Source organism: Panthera leo, chromosome B1, assembly GCF_018350215.1.
Source record: "Panthera leo isolate Ple1 chromosome B1, P.leo_Ple1_pat1.1, whole genome shotgun sequence".
NCBI lineage: Eukaryota > Metazoa > Chordata > Mammalia > Carnivora > Felidae > Panthera > Panthera leo.
In genome coordinates this window covers 16,805,297-16,824,621 of record NC_056682.1, presented here as the reverse complement: position 1 = coordinate 16,824,621, position 19,325 = coordinate 16,805,297, and the positions used below count along the sequence as shown (strand labels likewise).

The following is a 19,325-nucleotide window of genomic DNA, read 5'->3' as shown; positions in this document are numbered from 1 at the left end:
GCCAAAAGACAGGGTATCAGAATGGATTAAAAAAAAAAAAAAAACAAAAAAAAACAAGACCCATCTATTTGCTGTCTACAAGAGACTCATTTTAGACCTGAGGACACCTTCAGGTTGAAAGTGAGGGGATGGAGAACTATCTATCATGCTACTAGAAGTCAAAAGAAAGCTGGAGTAGCCATACTTATATCAGACAAACTAGACTTTAAATTAAAGGCTGTAACAAGAGATGAAGAAGGGCATTATATAATAATTACAGGGTCTATCCATCAGGAAGAGCTAACAATTATAAATGTCTATGCGCCGAATACAGGAGCCCCCAAATATATAAAACAATTAATCACAAACATAAGCAACCTTATTGATAAGAATATGGTAATTGAAGGGGACATTAAAACCCCACTTACAACAATGGATAGATCATCTAGACACAGGATCAATAAAGAAACAAGGGCCCTGAATGACACATTGGATCAGATGGACTTGACAGATATATTTAGAAGTCTGCATCCCAAAGCAACAGAATATACTTTCTTCTCGAGTGCACATGGAACATTCTCCAAGATAGATCACATACTGGGTCACAAAACAGCCCTTCATAAGTATACAAAAATTGAGATCATACCATGCACACTTTCAGACCACAATGCTATGAAGCCTGAAATCAACCACGGGAATAAGTCTGGAAAACCTCCAAAAGCATGGAGGTTAAAGAACAGATTACTAAAGAATGAATGGGTCAACCAGGTAATTAGAGAAGAAATTAAAAAAGATATGGAAACAAACGAAAATGAAAATACAATAATCCAAATGCTTTGGGATGCAGCGAAGGCAGTCCTGAGAGGAAAATACATTGCAATCCAGGCCTATCTCAACAAACAAGAAAAATCCCAAATATAAAATCTAACAGCACACCTAAAGGAAATAGAAGCAGAACAGCAAAGACATCCCAAACCCAAAATAAAAAGAGAAATAATAAAGATCAGAGAAGAAATAAACAATATAGAATCTAAAAAAACATGATTCAGACAAAATCATGAATGAAAATGGAATTATTACATCCAATCCCTCAGAAATACAAGCAATTATCAGGGAATACTATGAAAAATTATATGCCAACAAACTGGACAACCTGGAAGAAATGGACAAATTCCTAAGCACCCACATACTTCCAAAACTCAAACAGGAATAAACAGAAAATGTGAACAGACCCATAACTAGTGAAGAAATTGAATCAGTTATCAAGAATCTCCCACCAAATAAGAGTCCAGGACCAGATGGCTTCCCTGGGGAATTCTACCAGGCATTTACAGCAGAGATAATACCTATCCTTCTCAAGCTATTCCAAAAAATAGAAAGGGAAGGAAAACTTCCAGACTCATTCTATGAAGCCAGCATTACTGTGATTCCCAAACCAGACAGATATCCAGCAAAAAAAGAGAACTACAGGCCAATATCCCTGATGAATATGGATGCAAAAATTCTCAACAAGATACTAGCAAATCAAATTCAACAGCATATAAAAAGAATTATTCACCATGATCGAGTGGGATTCATTCCTGGGCTGTAGGGCTGGTTCAATATTTGCAAATCAATCAATGTGACACATCACATTAATAAAAGAAAAGAACCATATGATCCTGTCAATTGATGCAGAAAAGGCCTTTGACAAAATCCAGCACCCTTTCTTAATAAAAACCCTTGAGAAAGTCAGGAGAGAAGGAACATACTTAAAGATCATAAAAGCCATTTATGAAAAGCCCACAGTTAATATCATCTTTAATGGGGAAAAACAGAGCTTTCCCCCTGAGATCAGGAACATGACAGGGACATCCACTCTCACCGCCTTTTTTTAACATAGTGTTGGAAGTTCTAACATCAGCAATCAGTCAACAAAAGGAAATCAAATGCATCAAAATTGGCAAAGATGAAGTCAAGCTTTCACTTTTTGCAGATGACATGATATTATACATGGAAAACCCAATAGACTCCACCAAAAGTCTGCTAGAACTGATACATGAATTCAGCAAAGTCACGGGATACAAAATTAATGTACAGAAATCAGTTGCATTCTTATACAATAATAATGAAGCAACAGAAAGACAAATAAAGAAACTGATCCCACTCACAATTGCACCAAGAATCATAAAATACCTAGGAATAAACCTAACCAAAGATGTAAAAGATCTGTATGCTGAAAACTATAGAAAGTTTATGAAGGGGCGCCTGGGTGGCTCAGTCGGTTAAGCGTCTGACTTCAGCTCAGGTAATGATCTCACAGTCTGTGTGTTCAAGCCCTGCATCGGGTCTGTGCTGACAGCTCAGAGCCTGGAGCCTGCTTTGGATTCTGTCTCCCTCTCTCTGACCCTCCCCCGTTCATGCTCTGTCTTTCTCTGTCTCAAAAATAAATAAAAAAATTAAATTAAAAAAATTAAATTAAAAAAATTTAAAAAAATTAAATTAAATTAAATTTAAAAATTTATTTAATTAAAATATTAAATTAAATTAAAAAAATTTTAAAAAAAAGAAAGAAAGTTTATGAAGGAAATTGAAGAAGATATAAAGAAATGGAGAAACATTCTGTGCTCATGGATTGGAAGAATAAATATTGTTCAAATGTCAATACTACCCAAAGCTATCTACACATTCAATGCAATACCAATCAAAATTGCACCAGCTTTCTTCTCGAAGCTAGAACAAGCAATCCGTTGTGGTATGGAACCACAAACGACCCTAAATAGCCAAAGTAATATTGAAGAAGACCAAAGTGGGAGGCATCACAATCCCAGACTTAAGCCTCTACTACAAAGCTGTAATCATCAAGACAGCATGGTATTGGCACAAAAACAGACCCACAGACCAATGGAATAGAATAGAGACTCCAGAATTAGACCCACAAAAGTATGGCCAACCAATCTTTGACAAAGCAGGAAAGAATATCCAGTGGAAAAAAGACAGTCTCTGTAACAAATGGTGCTGGGAGAACTGAACAGCAACATGCAGAAGAATGAAACTAGACCACTTTCTTACACCATTCACAAAAATAAACTTGAAATGGATAAAGGACCTGAATGTGAGACAGGAAACCATCAAAACCCTAGAGGAGAAAGCAGGAAAAAAACTCTCTGACCTCAGTCACAGTAATTTCTTACTCAACACAACTCCAAAGGCAAGGGAATTAAAAGCAAAAATGAACTATTGGGACCTCATCAAGATAAAAAGCTTCTGCACTACAAAGGAAACAATCAACAAAACTAAAAGGCAACCGACGGAATGGGAAAAGATATTTGCAAATGACATTATCAGACAAAGGGCTAGTATCCAAAACTTATAAAGAACTCACCAAACTCCACACCTGAAAAACAAACAATACAGTGAAGAAATGGGCAGAAGACATGAATAGACACTTTTCCAAAGAAGACATCCAGATGGCCAACAGGCACATGAAAAGATGCTCAACGTCACTCCTCATCAGGGAAATACAAATCAAAACCACACTGAGATACCACCTCATGCCAGTGAGAGTGGCTAAAATGAACAAATCAGGAGACTATAGATGCTAGTGAGGATGTGGAGAAATAGGACCCCTCTTGCACTGTTGGTGGGAATGCAAACTGGTGCAGCCTCTATGGAAACCAGTGTGGAGGTTCCTCCAAAAATTAACAATAGACCTACCCTATGACCCAGCAATAGCACTGCTAGGAATTTACCTAAGGGATACAGGAGTGCTGATGCATAGGGGCACTTGTACCCCAATGTTTATAGCAGCACTTTCAACAAGAGCCAAATTATGGAAAGAGCCTAAATGTCCATCAGCTGATGATGGATAAAGACATTGTGGTTTATATACACAATGTAATACTACTTGGCAAAGAGAAAGAATGAAATACGGCCTTTTGCGGCAACGTGGATAGAACTGGAGAGTGTGATGCTAAGTGAAATAAGTCATACAGAGAAAGACAGATACCGTATGTTTTCACTCTTAGGTGGATCCTAAGAAACTTAACAGAAGACCATGGGGGAGGGGAAGGAAAAAAAGTTAGAGAGGGAGGGAGGCAAACCATAAGAGACTCTTAAAAGCTGAGGACAAACTGAGGGCTGATGGGGGGTGGGAGGGAGGGAAGGTGGGTGATGGGTATTGAGGAGGGCACCTGTTGGGATGAGTACTGGGTGTTGTATGGAAACCAATTTGACATTAAATTTCATATTAAAAAAAAAAAAAGTACTAGAAGCTTTCCTTTGGATGGTTGCTTGATTTCCCTCAGAGTACATTAACTGCCTTTTTGAATTTCTTGTTCTTGTTTCTTATCTCCTAGTCTTTGTAGGAGGCTGTGAGTCACAGCAAAGAAGTCAGGTATGAACAGATTGCTGATATTTCTACTGGTTAACAGAAGACCGGGGGTTCTCGAAGGAGAGAAACTGAAGTCGATCGGATGCTCTTCCGAAGTGAAGTCATTTTAGATCATGGCTGAAAATAACTCAGGATGCTGACCTGACCTGGGCTTGACAAGAGTTCAGATACATAAAAAAAAAACTCTGCTCCTTCTTGAGGATAATGGGTAAGGGAGAAACGGATACACCCAGTATCTTTTTTTTTTTTTTAAGTTTACTGCCTCAGTGCCTTGTAGCAAGAGCAGGAAGAAAGGACTTTGTCATCAATATGACTTCAGGTGTCATTTCATTTTCTTCAAAGGTCCCCCTTTGCCTCCCACAGGACTAGTCCATCATCAAAACAGACATGCAGTCACTGGCTAAGTTTAACTATGTGACTGGGCAGCAAATTAACTCACACTGCATTCAGATATGTAAAGAAAAGGTAGCTTCTCAATTTCTCTAGACCTGATCACATCTCACTCCTGAGCGTCAGCCTGCTGGGGTTAGTGGTGGGGTGGGACTGTAAGTCAAGATTTCGTTCAACCTGATTTATTAATTTAAAACCCCCATCTTCAGCACATGCTCCGTTTCCCGGATTTCCTCTTTCTCTTCTTCTTCCCAAGCTCTCCCAACACAAAGGGAACAGACACAGCCCTTTGCTCTCCTCCCTTAAAGTTCCTCACATCCGTTACATCCTCCCCGTCTGGATCAGAAGGGATCTCCAGACCATGCCCTCCTAGGTGCAAGGTAACTTCACTGCCGTGGTAGAAACACTGTGATCTCAGATATCCAAGGTGGGTTTTCTATATGCTTAAGAGATTCAGCAAGTTCTCTTTCTCTCTCTCTCCATTTCTCAAATCTCTCTCTCTCTCTCTCTCTCTCTCTCTCTCACACACACACACACACACACACACACACACACACACACACTCTTGCTTGTTTTCTCTTTCTCACGCTCTCCTCTCCAAAGTCTGGCCTTTGGTCTTACTGTCTTGCTGCTCACAGCAATAAAAATCACATTTGCATATTAAGGTATTATAGCTGCAATAGAATCCACTTTTCCCTTGAATCCCTTCACTTCCATGGCCGGGATGCCCAGGCATTAAGATTTACTGGAAATGGATACATGTGAGAAGAAATACATCAGAAAATACATTTCAAAATACATTGTGCTCATTGGGAACCATCCCCAGAAGGAAGGGAGAGGAGGGCAAGGAACTTTCTTTTCACCGTCCTTCCCGTCTATCGTGTCATCATATTTCATCTGAGGAAAAAATTAGTCCAAGGGCTGTTAAGGTGGCTAAGTCATGCAGCTTTAAGAGGGCAGATCACAAGGAAGAGTTTCCTCTGGAAAAAGAAAACTCACGCAGAAAGCTGCGTATCTGTTTGCTTGCTCGTTGCTGATTTGCCTTTGAAATATGGAAGTCTGACAAATTAATCACTTGAAAGGAGAGTGTCTCCGTGCCAAGTTCAGGCTTCTCCAGCAGCACCAGACCACTTCCTGTTCTCCCGGGTAGCCAGATAAGAACAAATGGGCCTCCTCTTTATTCTCCAGTAGAAGCCCTACGTGGCTGGGACCAGGCTCCTGGCCTCATTATGTCCGGGTGGGGCTGGGAGGCCCTGTAGGTGCGACTGACCTTGATTTGATCCTTTCCTAGGAAAGGAAAAGTGAAGGCAGAAAGGGGTTCCTGAACCAAGCAGTAGGTGACACCAAAAGAACTGGGAAGTTGAATGCACAGACGGAGCCCTACGTTCTTGTCACACTGAAACGGAGAAAAACGCCCCAGCTCTCGGACACCCACATACCTTCCCTTCTTGCTAATCTTCCTTCCTGGCTACTATTCAATAACTGAATCCTTTCTCAGGCTTTTAGCCAGCTTTAAGCTTGTAGAAAGAGGATGAAAAAAGTGCACTCTAAGACCTTGGGTTTTTTTTTTTTTTTTCTCCTCAATGAATCGATTTGAAAGGCCAGCTGGCACACCTTCCAGAAACGTGTATAAACGCCTAATGGAGAGATCCCGTGTAGCTGCTGCACGGCTGTCCAGGCATTCCCAATCGTGCTTCAGGCTGATGGCCTGCCCTGTAGGGGAGTGACCTAGCAGCGACACGTTTTCCCACCTGCAGCGCGGCTTGAAGCAGCTCAATATTTCCTGGGGGGGGGGGGGGTTGGGTGGGAAGGACATACATGTTGATAGATCCATGATCAAAACTGCCGCATTTAAAGTGAGGTCATGAGGGCACACATCATCTCAGTCTCCTTACTGCACTTCCTTCCCCGGGGGATGTCGGAGAGGGGAAGGTAAAGTTGTGCGTGTAAGTATTTTTCCGGGGAAGGCGCCATCGTTTTTTTTTTTTTGGGGGGGGGGGGGGGGGGTGTTCCATTCTCAAAGAGTCTGCCGATTCGTTCAACAACATTTACTGAGTGTCAGGTATATGCCAGGCATTGTACTTGATAGTGAGGATATCACAAAGAACAGGGTGGATAGGATCCTGCATGAATGGACCTTATAAGTTTACTTATTTTAAAAGAGAGAGCGTGCAAGTGGGGGAGGGGCAGAGAGAGGGAGAGCCAGAATCCAAAACAGGCTCTGGGCGGTCAGCTCAAAGCCTGATGCGGGGCTCGAACTCACAACCCTTGAGCTCGTGGCCTGAACCAAGATCAAGAGTAGGATGCTTAACCGACTGAGCCACCCAGGCGCCCCCACCGATGGACTTTACAAACGAACGGGGTGGAGGGACATCTTAAGCAAATAAAAATAAATACACAACCACGTGCATTTTGCTTTCTTTTGAAGGTTCTGGCACTATGAAGGAAATGAAGAGGGTGATGTGATGGTACCTAGCTGGGTGGTAGGTGCAGTAGATATTGGATTGGCTTTTCCAGCTCCCGTCCTGTCCCACCTAAAGATTCCCTTCCTGAACTGGAGGCAGGCTGCCTGCTTACACTGCAGAGGCAGAAAAGTCAAAAAGGTTGTTTGTTTGTTTTTTAATTGAACTGACCTTTCCAAGACTCCCTTGCACTTGGGGGTCTGATCGCGGCCCAGTGTGAGACAGGTGGAGGAGATGGGCAGCACCAGGCGGGGCACATGTACGAGGAGGTGAGTTTAGGGGCCAGTCCGCTGGGAGAAGCACTAGCATCGTCCAGTGTTTGGCCAGAAGCTCCTTGCCTGACCTCCAGGGCTGTAGGTGTAGCTGTGGCCGAGAGATGGCCACAGGGACACACATGTGGTGTGTCGGGTCTCCGAGCTGCTGCTCCAGACTGCACAGCTCCCAGGAGCGCTGGGCAGGACAGTTTCCGGCCCCTTTCCCTGTGGCAACGTACCTTCCTCTGCATCCAGTGCGGGATCCCCCGGTGCAGGTGCAGAGCTGGGTCTTTTCCAGCCTCTCCTCCAAGGGTGACAGATGTGCTTCTCCTCCACCCCCAGTGGCAGGGCACCTTTGTCAGGGACCCTTTCCTGCTCTGCTGCGAATAATCCTTCTCACGTGCACGCAGAGGAAAACTGCGGGGAAAGCAGTGAGTGCGTGCGTGCGTGCGTGCGTCAGCGCGTCAGTGCGTCCGTGCGTGCGTGCGTGCGTGCACCTTCTCCTGGCGTCTGAGCCTCCCAGGCCTTCCAAGTGATCCCACCTGCCTGCCCTCAGCCTGTAAAGATTCGTTCACATTCTAGCCGTTTTCTTCCCACCTGCTTTTCCGGCGGCCCCATCCTCTCCCTTGCATTGGCAGAGGTGAAACAGCCCGTGTCACCCATTTTCTCTCAACAGACTTGTTGCTCTTCCGAACTGAGTTTACTTGGCTGCTGTACAGCCTGAGGTTTCTGATGCGCTCAAGAAAAGTCACGGTTTTGCAGGTCACCGGGCCTTTCCCCGTTGTTAGGGTGGTAGTGACCTCTCCTTCGGAGCTATCCACTCCTTAAGCAAAAGCAGAATTCTCTTTCTGGTTATAGAGATTCAACATTGGGGGAGGGGGGTCTGGAGTTTGGGTTGTTCCCTGGAAGGTGATCAAAGCACCTTCGCTGCTAAAAGCTTCAGATGTGAAACATTTGCTAATTCCCTGGGCATTTATGGTCCCACAGCTGCTCGCAACCCAGAGAGAGGGCACACGAACAACTGTTATCGAGGGGGGTGAGGAGTGCCCTAATGGGGGTGGAATGGGAAGAACGCGACGGGAATAAACAGGACACGGGATGCTGAGGGGGTATAATCGTTTGGGTCACTTCTGGAATCTTCAGGAAGAGTTTTCCAGGCACGAAAGGTGAGGCGACATCCGCAGAAGATGATTCCTTCAATTCCTCATTCACTAATAAGAACGCCATGTCCTGGCAGGGTTAGCCGGGATCCGAAATTCTCTTTTGGAAACAATCCCTTCAACCCCAGTCTTGACCATGGTCAGCTCTGTGCCCATGTCCTTCAGGTGAACTCAGCATTTCTACAAGGTCAGCAGGTCCCAGGTCAGCAGAACTAATAACAGAAACTGTAGTAGACTGCATTTGACTAAAAGCAGTACTTTCTTCCAGAACAATCCAGAATTTTGATACCCATACCTAACATGCTATCCTTCGCGCTTATCCCTTTTATGTTTTTATTAACCTCTAGATTTGCTATACCCCGAGTGGGTGGATGCCTGGCCATTGGCTTATTTGGACCCCTGGGAGCAGACATCAGCATTGCTCTAAAATGAAAAGGGAGGCTAGACGGTTGCCGAAGATCTCCCGTTTGGGGCCCTTGGCCCAGCCAGGATGGCACAAAATGTCAGCACCAAGACAGGAATATGGAGCCAAACACGGACTTGCCAGAGTCAGATGCCCAAAGGAGATGGGGTGTAGGCCAGTATTTATCCTTGGCACAAAACCTGAGTCTGCGGCAGGCTGGGGTTCGACAGAGTATTAACACAGCAAAGGATGTCAACTCCCAGGCATGTGCGTGCAGTAATGAGTCTGTGGACAAATCCAAGATCAGGAGGTGATAACAGATAAAACCGGGAAGCAGGACAAGAAACTAGATTGCTCAGGTGATCTCATGAGGCCGCTGAGACTCATGTGTGCCAAAGTCTACCCCACCGCCCTCGGACTCAGCCCCATTGTTCAGTCAGCCTCCATTGTCACTTGAATATCACTTTCTGAAAGGTACGCACAGCATACGTACAAAAACACGCGGGCCTTAACTTCAAAAGTAGGACAATGGGGAGCAAGGAAAGTACACAGCCAACGTGCAGGTGGGTCTGTGTTCTCAGCATACTGTAGCATTTACTTCAGAATATTAAATTTGATAGTGATACACTGAAAGGTAACTTGAAATATATAAAAAAAGGTATAGGAAAGGCACAAACCTTATTATTCTAAGAAATAAAGAAACACGTTTCAGTGGTTGCCAAGTTTCCCTTTTCTGTAACTACTGACTGCTGAAGAGAGCAAGTATCAGACTACAGAAGAAGACAGAAATTCAGTGTTGTAGAAAATTCCATACTTTGCCACCACATATGCTGGCGCATGGATGCCCTCATTTCTTGGCATTTCAGGGTCCACCTGGGCAGGGGTGGTGGCTGAGCCCCGACTTGTCAACACGAATTCCTCTTTGCAGACTAAACAGCTGGCCCTTTCTCGGTTGTGTCAGCATCCCTTTGACCTCATTTGCTGTTACTTTGAACTTTCAAATAAGTATAAAGTTAAAATAGTTGTCAACATTGGCCAGGCGTGATCTTAGATATCCTGAGGGTCATTATAAGAGAACCAGAAAAAAATTATTTTAAGTCCTTGTTTCTCTTATTGGAAATGTGCCTTCACATTCTATCTTCTCGGCATAGTATAAGGGAATATGTTTCCTCTTCCTTGATTCCTGAGTCCGAGATTTCAAGGAGAATTTCTTCTGAATTACTCCCTCCACTGTCCATTTCCTTCCGTAGCAAACACATGCATGCTTATAAAAATGGTTGTGCAAGGGCACCTTACTGTGTCGATGCCCTGGGAATGTGCACTAGACAATCTTTAAAGAAAATCTCTGTAAGTGAGCCATAAAAGGATAAGGACATATATCACCCAAAGTGTAAAGTCACCAATAAAGTATTTTCTTCGCGGGGAGACTTTTATCAGTGGGGCTAGAAGAGAGCTGACTGCACAGAATATAAATTAGTTTTCCATTACTTGTATGTATATATATATATATATATATATATATACACATATATATGTAACTTCATATATTTATATATATAATATCATTATTGTGTTGTATTTCTAGGTGAAAATCCTAAACCCCCAAATTGAATTGAGGAAGTGTTTTAAATGATAACAGATGAACACGCGTTTTCCTCAATAATAACATTTGCTCAGAGCTTTATACTTCTGTTTTCATATACTTTTACTTGGCCCCCCTTATAAGCCTATGAGGTGGACAAGGGGACGCTATTTCCTCATCGAACTGATGAAAAACTACATACATATTTAATGGGGATAGAAACATCTTGAATTTGCCATTACAGAAGCTGAATTATGAATAGAATGGATACATGACTCACTGCCCCAAAGGCTGGATCCAAACATGTAGCCATCATTACCCAGACCAGCCAGACAAAACCAGGATTATTTGGGCCTGGATTTTATCCAGTAAATTGTATCTGTTGTACCCTTCACTTTGGTAACAGTAGATTTCCCTGGGAATCACTGTCTCAGGCAAAAAAAAAAAAAAGAAAAAAAAAAAAAACAACCAATAAAAATAAAAACAAGTATGTTGATTTCCAGTTCTGACTTCTAACCACAAGAGGGTAGTATTGCTCTTGCATGCTCTGTCTGGTATCTGTTCCAAGATTAAAGACTGGAAACCTGAAATCAGTTTATCCCACACCTTCACAGGGTATCCCTAAACCGTAAATATCAGGGATGGGGCTTTGAATCTCCAGTTCTAGGTAGTGTCTCATTTGCCAGACCTAAGCACTGATCACTGGCCTCTATATCAGATAATGTGGTTTGGATGGAGGCAAAGAGACGGTCTTTCTTCAATTAACCACTCTCTGATTTGGGGCTCCAGCTAAAGCTTTAGAACCCACAGGCCTCTTCCTATGTGTTAAGCTACCAATGAGCAATTGTCATCACAGGCTCTTATATTGTTAGCCTGATTCACTTTCTAAGCTTTTAAAAATATTTTTGAGAGAGAGAAAGAGACAGAGCATGAGCAGGGAAGGGACAGAGAAAGAGGGAGACACAGAATCCGAAGCAGGCTCCAGGCTCTGAGCTGCCAGCACAGAGCCTGATGCAGGGCTCAAACCCAGGGACCACAAGATCATGACCTGAGCTGAAGTCGGTTGCTTAACCGACTGAGTTACCCCGGCGACCCAGCCTGATTAATTTTCTGGAGAAAAGAAAACAGTGAATATATTGCTTAATCATGGTATTAGGTATCAAAAATTATTAAAGGGTACAGCAGGAGGAGAGAAAAAATTCTCTGCTATGATTAACTACTATATACAAATATGCTATATAAAATACTACATAAAATATATATTGCGTAACCTAAAGTATAATGTACTTTCACTAATGTTCAAAATGCTTCTGTGGTTATGTGTAGCTGGAAGGATGTTTCTGGGGCACGACAGTCAAGTGTTGCCAGGCGGATACAGAAAGAGCCTGTAAAAGTTTTCACTGTGGAAAATAATGATCCCTAAAAACTGAGAACAAACTGAGGGTTGATGGGGGGTGGGAGGGAGGGGAGGGAGGGTGATGGGTATTGAGGAGGGCACCTTTTGGGATGAGCACTGGGTGTTGTATGGAAACCAATTCGACAATAAACTTCATACATTGAAAAAAAAAAAGAAAAGAATGATCCCTAACTTTGGCTTCACAGCCAATACGACTTGTGCTCTTTACAGTGCTGACAGAAGATAACAGCTACTGATTTACAAACTTCTGCAGCAAGGTGCAGCCACACGTGGTCACAAACCTCATCTCACAGGGGACGGCTTCATTCACGTTTTCGGTTTCAAAGTTTCTCCCTCCTCTGAACTAAGTATCTGCCTCCCTGCGGCACTTACCTTCTGCTACCTTGTATTTATTGTAAGTCGATTTCCAGAGAGACGATTGATAATTCATTTCTACAGAGCTAAGGAGTCTGTGAGTTCCATCAACATCCCATTCGCGGCAATGATCTGTCTTGCGGGTTCTTACATCTCCGTGAAGACATACACTCTCCAGGCAGCTCGTCCTGCTTTGATCAGATGGCTGGGAATCCTTGAGATGTCTCACCAACATCCTCCAGTGTTCTGCCTCGCACACCCACCCTGTCTGCGCGTGTCACCCTAAAGGCCCATGACGGCAAGACCTCCTTGTATGGCTGCTGTCCATGTTACAGAAGAGGACCCCCATCTACTGACCCTCCCTGGGGTCTTCGATAACCCAGGGGATCCTCTCCCACACTTTCTACACACACCACCATAGATCCAGGCTGAGGGGCAACAGATCACAGCTAACCTCTCCTCATCTGTCCTACTCACTCCATTTCCATGACAACCAACCCTTGGCTCGTCCTCCAGCCATAAACCTCCTCCTCGTGGTCATCTCGGGCACTGCTAAATTCCACCGTGGCTTTAGGTGAGCTTCCCTAAAAAGGGACAGATAACAGAAGGTGTTTCCCCTTAGGAAGCTCACATTCACGGCTTGGCCTTTTCCCGATAACTCAGTGGCTTGAACTGTACATAGTAGATGCCGAAAAAAGTTTGGTGAGAGTTGTGATGATGAATGTAGGAATTTGTGTCAATCGTAGGAGTTTCCTAGCCTGTCATCCAGTCAATGTTCATCCTGGTAAATCCTAAGATAGCTATCTTTCGTATTTAACACCCAATTTACTAGCTGGCGCGAACCATATGACAGAACCCATCTTTACTTACCTATTTCCAATGGTTTCACGTTTAATAAACCTTATCTCCCTAATGAGACCATAAAGTTTGTGAAGTCAGGGAACTGATCTTCTATTTCTCCTATTTTGTTTTCTTTCATTGCTGTCACATACTCTCTCTGTAATCTCCATGCCCAGCGTCCCCAGTCCCAATGGTCACCTCTTGTATTTCCAGTTCATTCCTTCTAGCCACCCATCAACAAACATGGTCACCTCTTGTATTTCCAGTTCATTCCCCCTAGCCACCCGTCAACAAACCTCCCTCACATGCACCCTTCACGTCTTTGCTAACACATCACCTCCAGAGACCTCTTCTTACCACCTTATTTAAAATTGCATTCTCTGCTTCATTTTACTCCACAGCACTTATCACTACAGACATGCCATCACTTTTTACGTTGCCGGTTGCCAGCCCCCGAGGAGAAAATAAGCTCCACAAAGCACTTGTAACTATTCTGTTCACTCCTGTAGCCTCAACGCCTGTAAAAGTGTCTGACACATAATAAGCATTCGAAAACTATGTGTTCGACAAATTGACAGATCAAGGATTTAACATCGTATTTCCCCGGAGTGGGCGGTTAAGAAATACTTGCTTGTTTATCTTAACACAGGTATGTTTGCACCTGTTTAGGAAAATGGAAGGTCAAGAGTCACTTAGGGATGGCGTGCCACCCTGAGGAAGCTCACCAAATGCGAAAATCTCCAGAGTTTAAACGTGACTTTCTTTGGCAGCAAAACAGGCAAAGAATGCTTTGGTCTGGAGAGTTTGGAACCGGCTCCGCCTCTAGGATAGTCGGCTCAGGATTTCAGAACAATTTGCCCAGCAGTGCTCTTTCCATTGATAATGTGACACTAACGATTGGCAAGGCTCTGTGCTACAAGGTACGGAGAGTATTTAGCGGATAACACTTGGCTACATTAACTGTTCCTAATGTTTCCCTTTCTCTTCCAATTAGGGAGACTAGGTTTGAATGTGCCATGGCCCCCAATGTTATTTGACGTTGCAGAATGTAGGTGTACCAACCATGCCTGGTTTTTTTTTTTTTTCTTTTCTTCAGCTTCATCGAGTTATAATTGACATATAAACTAGGTAGGTGTAGGGTGTAGGGTGTGACGATTAGATGTGTGCGTAATTGCAAAATGGTTACCACGACGCGTTGACTACCTCATTCTTCAGCTCACACGATTGTTCTTTTGTTGTGGCGGTGGTGAGAGCATTTAAGATCTACTCTCTCAGCAATTTGTCAGTGTGGAAAAGAGCATCGCTGGCTGTCGTCCCCTGTGGTACATCAGATCCCCGCAGCCGATTCATTCGCGACAGGGAAGTTTGTAGCCTCCGTATTTTCTGCACTTTGACGCTTTACATCTGGAGCCTTCTGGACCCTAGAGGGACAGCCCCTCACGCAGCTAGCCAGTTCCTACAGAGGATAAACAACTCACCCTCAGCCTGCCAGGAGCCCCGCCTTTCAAAACAAACCTACCATTCCAGACCCCATACCCCCAGCCACCTCCTTTATCAGGTTCTCAAACTCAGAGCCATTATTCCCTGCCCTAATTGCCCTCGGAGATTTCCAGAAACTTCAGAACACCCCGAGGCCCATTGAACTTATTCAGAGGAGCCAGTCTTGAGGCTGTTTACATTGCTGAGCCAGTTCCTGCCCACGAAGCCACAACACAGGCTCTTCCCCATATTTTTGCTCGCTCCCCCTGCCTCCTGCCTGACCCTGTTTCCCTGTGGGGCACCATGTGGTGTGGCATGTCCCCTCCTCTTGACAAGTGTGAGTAGGAAACTACCTTTTCAGTGGCTATTGTTTCCTGGTCTGTTTGTCTTGCTCCCCCTAAATAATTCTAAAAACTGCATTTCAAAACAGTGGAAAATAAAATAAGCTAATTCGTGGTTTCTAGGGGCTCCCCTAGCTCTGGCATATAAATAAACAACTGCTATATTAACAAGCAAATAGGCTCGCAAGGATGAAAGTTCTGTAATTTAGAGAAGAGGAAAAGAGCACCGGATCATAACAGAGATGTCGGACTCAGAGGAGGGTTCCAGACTCCACCTTTCCACCTGCCCCCCTTTCCCTCTCTGGGGCTGAGCCTGAGTGAGGAGCGTCAACAGAGCTGCAAGAGGTTTGGGGAAGTAAAACTGAGACAAACGTTTATCCCACTTCCTCTCTGGGGTTCTAGTACTTGGCGGTTTTCAGACATCTCCCTGGTACGCACAAGAATTCTTTAAGGTAGGTCTTAATAATTTACAGATGAGAAAACTGATGTCTAAAGAGGCACACGCTTGTCAAATTCATGGGATTGAATTATAAGAATGATGCCTGTCCTTTACTGGCTGCCTCCTATAGGACACACGTATATACGCTCATGATGCGATTTTGTTTTGTCTGTTCCATCACGTATTACGGTGTGGCACAAATACGAAGCACACGGACGCTGCATTTATGCAGACTGTTCTAATTCTGAGTCTGCTGTTGAGTAGCAAAGTATTTCACCACCCCAGGTCGTAAGTCAGTTTTCATTTTATTTATTTATTTTTGTCTTTAAAACGTATTAAAGCAATAGATGAACAAAGTTCAAAAAAAAAAAAAAAAAAGAAGGGCAAATAGCCCTCAAGGTTCCTAATACAAAAACAGCAATCCCCATCCGACTCTTTTTTTTCTTTTTTTTAAATGTTTATTTATTTTTGAGAGAGGGGGTGGGGTGGGGAGTGAGAAAGAGACACAGAATCTGAAGCAGGCTCTGAGCTGTCAGCACAGAGCCCACTGTGGGTCTTGAACCTAAGAGCGGTGAGATCGTGACCTGAGCCGAAGTGGGAGGCTTAACCGACTTAGCCACCCGGGCGCCCCTACCCCCATCAACCTACTCCCCAGGGGCAAACACTTTTTATTTTTTTAGATAATATTTCCACATAGAAGGTAACACGTCTATGCTGTCAGTTTTGATCAATCCATTTTAGACGATACCGATCACCTCGCTGTTCTAGAAATGAAGATTTAACTGCTAGACGTGGATGGGCTTGTCTAATGCCCCACGATGCCCTTTCCACCCCCACCTCCACCTTCATAAAAGATATCTGTTACTTTTTGATTCCATAAACACTATTTATATTATGGTGACTGTAGCTTTGGCTTATGGCAGAAACAAGTCCTGGACGGTGCTTACGCTTCTCTTCTCCCAAAGCGTCTCTTCTTCTAGGGGTTACTTGTTGTCCTTCCCTGTTTTATCTCCATGATGCTTGAAACTTTCCAACGTTCAGTGTATCCGTTTTTCGGTTTTCCATTAGGTATTGTTCCGTCTCCTTTCCCTGGAATGCAAGTGCACGGGGGCGGGAGCATGTGTCTATGTTCCATCCACTGCGGTGACACGAGAACACACAGTAGGGGCTCAGCACACCGTGGAGCATCCGCAAACACCACTGAGTGAATGGGCGCCCGTGAGAAAGGACACACTCGCGTGAAGTTAACAGAGCCGTTGCCAACGAGCGGGTGGGAAAAATAGAAATATTGTGTGATCTCCCCGAGGGGACAGAGAGGAGGAAATGGTGCTGAGACGGTGCGTCACACGGTTCCCAGCATTGACCTCTGTCTGTGTGCCTCCCCGAGCCCGGGGTCGTAGCTTCCGTACAGAGGAGGCGAGGGGATGGCAAGAGGGAAAACACAGGAAAAAGAAAGGAAAAAACATCTGCTTCCAGCTGTTTGTCGATCTGAACCATCCATGAATGAGATGTAATAGGATAATACCTGTCGTCTTGCCCGTGATGGATCAAACTTCAAATAATAGGAAGAGTTTGGAGGCGAATGTTCAGGTTAATTGATTTTTCTGCTTAACATCAGATTGCCAGAAAATCCACTTTAATTACTCCTTTGTTAAAAAATAGTTTAAAAGTATCTATGTCTACTTATTTCTTCAACAGAATAATATGTGGAGTATGATTAATTTGTATTTGGATAATGTGGTAGTTTTCATTAGGCTTAATGGAAGATTAGCTGTGGTCAGATAACACGATGTAGGAGAAATAACTGTCTCTTGAAGCCGTTCTTTCCTTGTCCTCATTTCACCCTATCTGTCCGATGGTGACATTTTCTATGTCCTTTATTCTAGCCTCTATGATTTTGCCTCTAAATAAGGGTATGGAACTAAGTGACCTGACACTCATCAGATTTTAACAGGCTATTATTCTGCAACAGCTTACATATGGAATATGAGGGGGGGAAGGGATTTTTAATGCTGATCAAATCAAGTATCTGGGAAATCGTGGGTTTAAAATATTATTTAAAGGGGCGCCTGGGTGGCTCAGTCGGTTGGGCGACCAACTTCGGCTCGGGCTGTGATCTCATGGCTTCTGAGTTCGAGCCCCGCGTCGGGCTCTGTGCTGACAGCTCAGAGCCTGGAGCCTGTTTCAGATTCTGTGTCTCCCTCTCTCTCTCCCCCTCCCCTGCTCGCACTCTGTCTCTCTCTGTCTCAAAGGTAAATAAACATTAAAAAAACTTTTTTTAATATTATTTAAATAAACCCTTCATCATTTGACTATCGTGATTCTTTTCATCAACAGATGAAGGGCAAAAATTTTAGGTGTTTGGTAAATTTAGTCGTATGCTCCCCATTAAATGAAGTTTTACTGTGCTACATCCTGTACTTCCAGTAAGGGTGGAATTGTACTTCTGGTCATCATCAGTGATCAATGGTACATTTCATAAAATCAGAAACTCTCAGAGTTAGTCTTAAAGTTCTAAACATCATTTGGCCTATTTCTTACATCTTGATGTACAGGAAAAAAATGGACCTAAAGGTATGTGTGTTTGTGCGAGAGACAGAGACAGAGAAACAGAGAGGAGAAAAGAAAATAAAGGCATTTAAAAAAAATCTTTTGAGTGTATCAAACCCACAGCCACCCAAATTAGCAAGTTCTAGCCCCTGGATTCTCTTCTCAAAAAGGAAGCAAAAAAGTATCGGCAGAAAACAAAACAAAAGTTGAAGAACATCAAGTTCTTGTGTTTTCCCAGTTAACACATGGAACATTCACATGTAACCTTGGAAAGAAATAGCAATGAAGGTGTTGGCAACTCTGTGTGGAATCCATATGAACTCACAGATGGTAAAAATATTAATGGGCCCAAGACTTGAAGAGGTAGTGAGCCATCTTCATGAAATCCAGTAAAACTATTTTTTATGACTTTTAGCAGGACATACAATTGATATCAAATTCTTGTGGTAAGAATGGGAAAGGGCGGGGGTTATCAGTTAATAAGGAAACAGAGTGAATCCATTTGCTTTGTTGTTTGAAATTATTTTTTTTGTAAGTGCTTAAATGTTTTCCTTAATAAAGAAAATCTCATGATAAAATATGTGAGTGTATGGCAGGTTTTTCCTACAGGGCTTGGAAAGCAAGCCCAACACCAGACCCACATATCTGGAGTGGTAAGTCTCAAATGTGTTAATTTACAAACTTGATGTTTTAAGTTATAAAATTTTAAAGGTTCTTACAGAGTTCTCCTAAAAATGTTTCAAAGGAAGCGCTCCTTTAACTCTGAAACCTTCCTCCGCATTCATAACCCTACGTTTATAAAAAGCAAAAGGTGGATGAGAAGACCAAGGTTTCTGATGGTCCAAGGTAGGAGGAAACATACCATCGACATCTTCTGCAAGGAGAGAGAAGCTTTCAGAAGCTATCTAACAATGGAATGTCTTTCCTTCTCACCACAATTTAGGATCATCTATGTACAATCATGCCTTGTCACAGTTTGCAAGGAGAGAAGGCGATTCCAGGTAACCATCAACTTTGGGAGGTGTTTATTTTGTGGAGCCTCTGGCAGGGGGCAGATCTACTTTGGTTCAGCATCACACAAAAGTAGGCGGAGGCAAAGCTGTAAGGCATTCAGCGCTTGAAGTTTGACTTACTTGCTATCGACAGTTACTACATTTTTTCAATGGCTATGATAAATGCCATTATCAAGAAAATAGCTAGTTCATTGTAGACAGATTAGAAGTGACCATTCAAAATAGAAAAAAATATATATCACATCAAAATTATTTATATGTGTTAAATATATATAACTATATAACCCGTA

The 19,325-nt window shown here is 43.3% G+C and overlaps 1 protein-coding gene across 1 annotated transcript in view; it reads right to left on the bottom strand.

Annotated features, from left to right (window-relative positions):
• TLR3 (toll like receptor 3) overlaps window positions 1-7,843 on the bottom strand; it is a 77,009-nt gene extending 69,166 nt beyond the window's left edge. Inside the window, exon 1 of the mRNA XM_042934335.1 lies at window positions 7,697-7,843. The gene's annotated coding sequence lies outside the window, so the exon portion shown is untranslated. The remainder of the gene's footprint in view (window positions 1-7,696) is intronic.
• Between the last annotated feature and the right edge of the window lie 11,482 nt (window positions 7,844-19,325).